We start from the raw sequence: 9,310 nt of genomic DNA on the forward strand, positions 1-9,310 counted from the left end.
TTTTGCCTTTACCCTCATTCTGTGTGGGGTGAGTAATTATGTAGTATGTTAGCTAAATTCTGTGATTACATTTCTCACTGTTAACATGATCGCAAAGTAGATCATGTTTCTTAATTAAAATGAATTCTTAAGTGTTTTAAAAGATCTATGCACACGAATTAAATTCTTTTCTGAGATTCTGTGTGTCCCCCAGTAAAAATATCTACATTTAGACTTGTTCAGAAGGACTTCTTATATTTTTATGCATTTCCTTTGTGACCTTTCATATAAAAGGTATACTGAGAGAGTTGCCCAATTAGATTTGAGGCTGTACTTTTTATCCAAGAATATCCAGTGTCTAAAATTAACATACATTTGAGCATCATTGTATCACCAATCTCTATAGTTTCTCCAAAGGATTCTGATACTAGATATACAACAATTCTTTAGTAACTTGATCATACTTATAAAGCAGGCCATTAAGACTAGTATAGTAATGTCCCCATTTTAAAATCTTGTTTAAATATTTTTTGCAGATCTGAGAATCTTTTTTTAATTGTCATGCAGTTTGAACCTTCCCCCAGTTAAAAGGAATACACTATTTCAGAAGGAGGTATAAGAGAAAACCACAGTTTTTAAGTCAGAGGAACTTTTTTTTTCCTGAATTCCGACTATTATTTATTTTGTGACCTCTTGGAAGTTGCCCGTTTTGGGGGAGGGGGCCTCTGCCCAGCTATAGAATAGAGAAATACTTATTCATAGAGGTGTGATATAATTAAATGAGACAACACATATAAAGTGCCCAAAACAATGCCCAGCAATAGTAAATACTCAATAAATATTATTTGAACTCCTGCCTCTGTGCCCTCCCCTTACCCCCACTCTGTTCCCGTTGCTATGTTATCCATTCTGATTGGGCTTACTCAAAAGTTAAAACTGTTGAACTAAACTTGAAGCCTTTTTGTGCCTGCCAGCTCTACATTGCTCTGCATTCACTGAATTAATAAGTAGGGAGAAGTCAGGACCTTGAATTGATCTATTCATAATACCCAGCAGGTGTATGTGGCCTTTTCTTCTCAACAATTTGCTCCCCCAGGGATTGGGTAAAATGAATATTCCACTCTGAGCCTTCATTTTAAGTCCACATGGAGCCCTTAGAAGATTTACTTAAATCTCTCTTCCACCTGCAAATAGGAGAGTTGAGCCTTAAATTATGTTAATTTGACATAGGAAATTTTAATCATCCTGTGTAAGATGGCTTGCTTGTTTGTTGCATTTGTACTGCTCAGATCACTGAGTCCTAAAAGTTTCACCTTTTAAAAGTAATCTGTTTCAGGGGCGCCTAGGTGGCTCAGTCGTTAAGCATCTGCCTTCGGCTCAGGTCGATCCCAGGGTCCTGGGATTGAGCCCCACATCGGGCTCCCTGCTCGGCGGGAAGCCTGCTTCTCCCTCTCCCTCTCCCCCTGCTTGTGTTCCCTCTCTCGCTGTCTCTCTCTCTCTGTCAAATAAATAAATAAAATCTTTAAAAAAATAAAAAAATTTTAAAAATAAAAGTCATCTGTTTCAGAATAAATTTTAATAGCTACTTAATATACTACTTTATATCTCAAAAATTGTTACTTTATCATAATTGTTATTGTTTTAGGTGCAAAGATGGTTTGAAAGGATTTACATTCTCTGCTCTTAGGTAAGTAGTTTATTTACCTTATGTTAAGAGAGAATTTGCAAGTTAACTTTTTCAAAAAGTAATATTATTGCGCATAATTACAATAGATGTTTATCGACTCAGTTTTCTAGCCCAAAATAATTGCAGGAGTCACAGTCACTTTTACGATATTTTATTAAAAGAGTCTAATTTATTGGATTTCTTTCCCCCTAAAAATCAGTCAATCAACAACTGTTTTTGGAGGTGCCTGGGTGGCTCAGTCGTTAAGCGTCTGCCTTCGGCTCAGGTCGTGATCCCAGGGTTCTGGGATCAAGCCCCACATCGGGCTCCCTGCTCAGCGGGAAGCCTACTTCTCCCTCTCCCACTCCCCCTGCTTGTGTTCCCTCTCTCACTGTGTCTCTCTCTGTCAAATGAATAAGTGAAATCTTTGAAAAAAAAAAAAATCAACAACTGCTTTTGGGACCTATTGTGTGCCTCATATCACTGGGTGTTAGGAAAGAATTAGAAGAACTCTCTCTTCAAGGAGCATTGGAAAAACAAAGCTACATGTGAATAATTACTGCAAAATTAAATACTGAATTGTGTGGTACCACATTATGGGCTTCGTTAGGACAGGGCTCATGTCAGACACATTTTGAATCATAAGCTTCACTAGAGTCACTAGAATCTGCTTTTCACCCTGTATGCCATCTCTTGCCATAGTTATTGGCCGATAGTAGTAGATAGTGTAGAAAAGTTGGTTGGCAGCACTTCCATTGTATTTTACAGTTCACCAAGCATTTTCACATAGATTAGAAAATTTTCACAGCAGTTCTGTGAGATGGGTATTTTTATGCCCATGTGACGTGAGGCTTAGAATACTTAACTAATTTAATGTCACACAGTGACTGCATATACTTACTTGAAACCTAATGCTCTTCCAGTTTGTATTATAAATGTTGCCTCTTTTATTCTCCTAAGTACATATAGTAGATGCTTAGTGAAGATTAGGTGTGGAGTATTTATTATAAATATAGGAGGGAAAAATTAGGGTAGCCTTCGGTATGCTAGAAGATTTCATATGACTGTCTTTTTTAGGTTATTTTGAGGATCAAATGAGTTAATGCATGAAAAGTGTTTAGAACTGTGCATGGCACATAGTGCTCAAGAAATGTTGGCTATTACTGTTATTATTATTCTTATGGGGATAAGCCTTAAACTGCACTTGAAGGATAGCTTTAGAGAACTAGAAGGGAAGAGGAGGAACCTTCTGGGTAGAAGTGAATAATGTTAGCAAAAGTATGAAAATTATAAACATGAAATATGAGGTAAGAGTGGGAAAATCAACTTAATTGGTATGAAAAGCTTATTTTAGGGATCATAAGGTTTTGTGGGGTTTTTTGATTTTTTAAATGATGGTCAGAGCAGGGCCAGATTTTGGAAGACCTAAACAGAAAAAAAAGAAGACAAATTTGAATTTGATAAGATGGGCAGTAGAGAGCCACTAAAGGGTTTTGAGCAGGGTAGTTGACATTGTTTCAGAAAGATTAGTCTGGCCACAGTATTTGGGACAGACATTGTGAAAGAGAGAATCAGAAGGAAGAAAGATGAAGTGATAAGGACTGGGATTTGGCGACAGTGGAGGATTAAAGAGAAAGAGGCAAAGTTGAGACTGGTGTCGAAGGAAATGAAGACCTACTGATTGATATTTTCCTTCTTCCTCTTTCCCTCCAATCCTTGCTACGAGCCAAGTTTTGAAAACCTAAGTACATGAAAAAAGGTGCTATTAACAGAAAATCAGATGGTGTGCAAGGAAGCTAGTTTGGGAGGGGACAAATTGAGTCCCCTGTGTGAATAAGAGTATCTTTGGTTGTGGAAACTCTGTGGTAACAGTAACTAAGTCATAATACACAGCGGTAATTTTTTCATATTATATTTTTCATTGAAAGATCATGAAACATTTCAGAAAATAACTTTTTGTTGTTGTTGCATTGAATGTGAAGATTCTATGTTATGTCAAAAGTTTATAACAAAACCAAAAGTTGGTTTTCCTAAAGAGAAAACTTTGCCTTTTCCCGTGTCTCTCCATAGGCTCCCAGAATCCTTACAGAAACTCAAAATGTATCCGATATTTTTGTGTCTCTTCGTCAAATCCACTCAAAATAAGGGGCTGGATAACTATTTGCACTTAGAATTTACTCTGTATTATAGGAAAATATTCTGGAAAAAAATGGTTATTAATTCTTGCTAAGTTAGTAGAAGTTATGAGAACAGATAGAGTCAAGGATAGAGTCAAAGGCTGGGAACCAGTTCAGGAGCCTTATGGTAAACCAAACCTGCATCAGCATAGTTTAATACTTAGAAGTGTATAGGCAGCTTAGTGATTAAGAGCCCAGGCTTTAGAGTCAGACAGTTTTTTGGGTCCAAGTAATTGTTTTTGGATGTGGTCAAATGCTTTTTCATGCTAACTCTCACGGAAATGATGGCACCTACTTACTTCGTAGTGTTGCTATGAGGATTAAATGATTTAATCCTCTGTACTGTCCTGTCATATAGTAAATGTTCAGAAAATGCTCATTATTACTATATTTGATCATTCAGTATGTATTAATTAAATTTTTACTATGTGCCAGTCCCTGGGGTGAAATAGGTGAAGGAGATTAATAGTACACTTATCTTGATAAACACTGAATAATGTTGAGTCAGTGTATTATGCACCTGAAACTAATATAACACTGTATGTTAACTATGCTGGAACTAAAATAGAAAACTTAATAGAAGAATTTATTGCATTATTAAAGAAATGGCTGTCAGCATTTTCTTATAAAGGATAAGATTTTATTTAAATTTTGAAAAACATTATTTCAAATGATAAGGTACTCTCCAAAATGTATTTGTATATTAACAGAATCAGGATGGGTTTTTTTTCCTTATTGTCTTTTTCCTTTTATTTTTTAAAGGTGAAAATGCCTCACATTGTGCTCTTTTCTTTAGGTTTATTGTAGGGAAGGAAGAAATTCCCACACATTCTTATTCACCAGAAGCAGCATATGCAAAAGTGGAACAAAAGACAGAGAAACATGAAGAAAAGCCAAGAAGATTGAATATAATTGCTCTAATCAGGAAACTTGTGGATTCAGTGTAAGTTTTTTATCTTGATATTTAGCACACTGTGTTACTGTTTTATATGATATTTGTACTTTGCCAAGGTGTTTTATTTTCTTTTCAGTAATGATATACATATATATCATATCTATCTTTTTTTTTTTTTTTTTTTTTTACCAGAAACAGTGCATAGAGTTTTATAAAAGGCACATAATGGCAAGTCAGTGTTATTTATTATTTTTGTCTGGACTATAGACCAACATATGCCTTTAGAATAGATTTATATGAACTTGTAATAGTTTTCTATGTCAAACTAGACACAGTTGTAGGAGGCTAGAATGGGGAACTTTAGGAAACAGGTTAATATGTGCTAATCAAATATTCCAAATGTGGAAAGGAGAAAGAAAAGTTCTGGGGCACATTCAAGAAGATAGAGGAATAATAAGGAGCAAACCTTACATAAATGTTTTTTGTAAGAGTAGAAATTTTCAGGGCTTTGGAAATGGAATAAAACATCTTTATTTGTATATTATACAAAGAAGTCTGAATTTCATACAAATAGTATTTGTTTTTTTTGGTTTTTTTTTTTAACTTTGTCCTTTTTTTGTTGTTGTTATGTTAGTCACCATACAATACATCATTAGTTTTTGATGTAGTGATCCACGATCCATTGTTTTCGTATAACATCCAGAGCTCCATGCAATATGTGCCCTCCTTAATACCCATCACTGGGCTATTTCAAGTATAGGAATTATACTTCTATATAATATTAAAATACATCTATAATTAATAGAAAATTTAGTGATTTAAAATTAGAACATCAGTTAATAAAAATAATCTTTGTAGTGATATTTTAGAGAGTGTTGAATGAATAGCCAATATAGAAAGTTAGGGATCAGTTATGGGAAGCTGAAGCCAATAAATCAGACCTTAGACTCTCATTTCACCCCTGCTGGCTTTGTGACTTTGGGCAAGTGATTTAACCACTCTGGACCCTAAAGTCCTCATCTGTTAACTTGGGTTAATGATCTCTGTTATGGAGTGTTGCGTCCATTAAATGAAATAACATGTGAGTTGCCTCACGTACATGAGCACAGAGTAGGTGCTCAAAATTTTTACTGTATTTAAAGACTTTGTCTTCATTTTAGTATACAGCAAATACAGAAGGTAAGAGGGAGGGAAGGAATAACAGATGGCAGGAATAATTGTGGTAGTAAACTTTTTTAAAAAATTTATGTATATCCTTTTTTTTTATCATGATAAGTGCACTCCTTAATCCCCATCACCTGTTTCACCCATATCCCTAACTACCTCCCCTCTGATAATCAGCAGTTTGTTCTCTGTAGTTAAGAGTCTGTTTCTTGATTAGTTTCTCTCTTTTTTTTTTCCCTTTGCTCATTTGTTTCCTAAATTCCACATATGAGTAATATGGTTGAATATTACTGTGTGTGTGTGTGTGTGTGTGTGTGTGTGTGTGTGTACCACCTCTTCTTTATCCATTCATTGATTGAAATGGGCTGCTTCCATAATTTGGCTATTGTAAATAATGTTGCAATAAACATAGAGATGCATATGTCCATTTGAATTAGTGTTTTGTAATTTTTGGGTAAATAGCCACTAGTGAGATTGGTAATGAACTTCTTAATTCTTAAGCAAGTTCAAAATAGTTACTGATCACCTGAGTGAAGAAAAGAGACAAGGAATCCCTATTCATGGAAATCATGTCACCATGAATCAGAGGGGAATGCGGAGACGGGAATGCAGAGAATGTATTATGTGGGTGAATGATGCCTTGGGTATCAGAACTAATCAGGTCATGGCAGAACTTGTCAGACTTGCCTCCGTGAGTCCACTGCTGTGGAAGCAGATGCAGGGTAATACATAAGCAGAGCAGATAAGACAGGAGATGGGGAGTCCAGGTTTTGAGAAGTTTTAATAACAGACTGAGGGAAGATTAAATGACAGTATAGCTGATACCAGAATTGAACTTCACTAGCAAAGAGAGTTTAACGATTTCTGTGTAGTTCCAGTAGCACTGGCTGAGGAATGCCTTTGAAGGCGACACTTAGAAGTATGAAGAGTGATGGTTTACACATGGCCACCCCTCTCTGATTTACCTCTTTTAGGTCCCAGCTTTAATCCCTCAACTTCACATGGCCAGATATGTCCCATCATCCTGATGACATAAGGGCTACGGGCAGCAGGAATCCCTGCCGTCCCCCTTGTCTGTGAAGGGCTACACGTATATGCCAGCTGTGGTGCAGAATTGGATTTCCGAAAGGGTTTTGCTAATCAGTTTGCAAATGGAATTAAAGAGGTGTGGAGCCAGAATATCACTCTACACATTATTGTTACAAACAAGAAACTTAATGTGTTCCAACCATGAGATAATTAATTAACTGCAGTCTGCAAGAATTACAAAGACTACTCATTTTGGAACATGAGCACTTCATAGAGAAAGGGGGAGAGCCAGACCCCTGTTAGATATTTTACTTACTTTTTTACGCCTCAATATAGTCCTGGAGTCAGCATACCAAATAATTAAAAATCTATGTGTCTTGAACAGTAGCCCCCCCAGCAGAAACATTTACTAAACACCAGAGGACCAAGTGGTTTGCATTTAAATCACAAATAACCTACTTTTGAATTCCCACATGATCTATTACTCTATTTATTTTAAAAACTGAATTTTGAATTCTAATACCGTATCATGTTTCTTTTCCAGATGTTTTCTCTCAAATATAATTAAGTATAAATTCCTGTAACCTGAGCACTTTCTCATTATGATTGTTGCTCAAGTACTGACTTCATGGGTGACTTATGACCGTTATACTCTACAGTAAGCAACTTAAAGCTTCCAAAAGGTTTGGCAGAGTATAGAGATAATATATTACATATTTTTCATATTTAGTCACAAATATTTACCAATGTTTTTTCTGTTCTGCATTTAAGTATTTTGACTGCAGTCACATATTTTATGCACTGTGTCAAATGGTGAACTGAAAAGAAAAAAAAATCTGTTATCTTTGCTTTTTTATGTCCTAAGAAACCAAAAGATGCATGCATTTAGAAACAAGTAGGTAATGTTTTCTGCTTTTTTGGTTAGAGAGTGTTAAGCACATCTACACACATACACATCATTTATTATTTTTGTCTTATTTCAGATGTAAGCATGGACCAAGGCATAGGTGTTGCAAACACTATGAAGATAATTGCATCTCTTATTGCATTAAAGTAAGTATATAAAAGTATCACTGTTAGCCATGGGGAATATATATAGAAATAACTTTTTAAAGATTGTATTTATTTGAGAGAGAGAAAAAACATGAGTGGGGGGAGGGGCAGAGGGAGAGGGACAAGTAGACTCCCTACTGAGCACAGAGCCAGATGCTGGGCTTAATCCAGGACCTGAGATCATGATCTGAGCCAAAGTCAGACACTCAACTGGCTGAGCCACCCAGGCGTGCCCCATATAGAAATAACTTTTGAATTAAAGCATGATTCCAAAGTAAATGGAAAAATAGACAGTAATTGCTATCATTCTTTGCATTTGACTTGAAGAATGAGAAATTTGTGAAAAATAGATAACAATTTAGCTTTTAGTATTCATTTACCAGATCCTTGGTTAATTAATTTTAAAATTCGCTTATTTAAAAGTTAGTGAAGGGGTGCCTGTGTGACTCAGTCGGTTAAGTGTCTGCCTTCAGCTCAGGTCATGATCCCAGGGTCCTGGGATCAAGCCCCGTTTCGGGCTCCCTGCTCAGGGGGAGTCTGCTTCTTGCCCTTCCTCTCCCTCTGCCCCCTCCCCTGCTCATGTTCTCTCTTTCTGTCTCAAATAAATAAAATTGTATAAAAAAATCAGTGTAAAACTTTTAAAGTAGAAGAGAAGGTGAAGCAACAACAGCAAAAAAGACAGAAAAATAAAGTTATTAAAATTTATATGTTGTAATGTGTTCTCATTAGAATGCGTGCTAGAACAAGGTCCCTGGGGTATGCTGTCTACTAGTGGATCAGCAGTCATACACATACCCTGTGCGCAATCTGATACAGTGGCATTTGGTGTTGGACTTGTAAAGCTGTTACATTTTTGAAGGCATGGAGGTTACTGGAGCATGTTCAACAGTTACTCTACATGAAGGAAGTTAGCTGTGCCCACTGGCAGAAATTCCTCCCTCCCTAGTAGATTTGTGTACTAGAATGTCTCTGCTCACACCCGTCCCCCGTTCTGTGCCTGCCGTCCTTCCATCCTCCATCACCACCACCTCTGGGGAGGAAGTCATTTTCATTGCAGTTAGTCTGGTGCAGGTGGCACCACCTGCCACAAATTCTCTAGTTTTGTCTGTCACAATCCTGATGCTTTAAAAAGTTTATGTTCTTCCTTTATAATATCTGATCCCCACTCAGTTGGTGATGGGAAGTTGTACAGCACCCCCAAAAGACAGCCTCCCAGCAGTCACTCTGAGGAAGAGGGACTGTATCACATTTTGCTTCTGAATGTGAATGCCTGTGGTCTAATATTGATGGTGGCATATACCCAAGCTAACACTTACCTTAGAGTCCCTGAAGATATGAGCAGAGGTT

The 9,310-nt window shown here is 36.6% G+C and overlaps 1 long non-coding RNA gene across 1 annotated transcript; it reads left to right on the forward strand.

Moving 5' to 3' along the window:
* The first annotated feature begins 1,618 nt into the window (after positions 1–1,618).
* Positions 1,619–7,990, forward strand: LOC144381287 (uncharacterized). Its single transcript, XR_013446196.1, has 3 exons — positions 1,619–1,666; positions 4,619–4,765; positions 7,894–7,990. It is a non-coding gene; the product is annotated as an uncharacterized LOC144381287 (long non-coding RNA).
* The last annotated feature ends 1,320 nt before the right edge of the window (positions 7,991–9,310 follow it).

The sequence above is a fragment of the Halichoerus grypus genome, chromosome 3, assembly GCF_964656455.1.
Source record: "Halichoerus grypus chromosome 3, mHalGry1.hap1.1, whole genome shotgun sequence".
In the NCBI taxonomy this organism is placed as follows: domain Eukaryota; kingdom Metazoa; phylum Chordata; class Mammalia; order Carnivora; family Phocidae; genus Halichoerus; species Halichoerus grypus.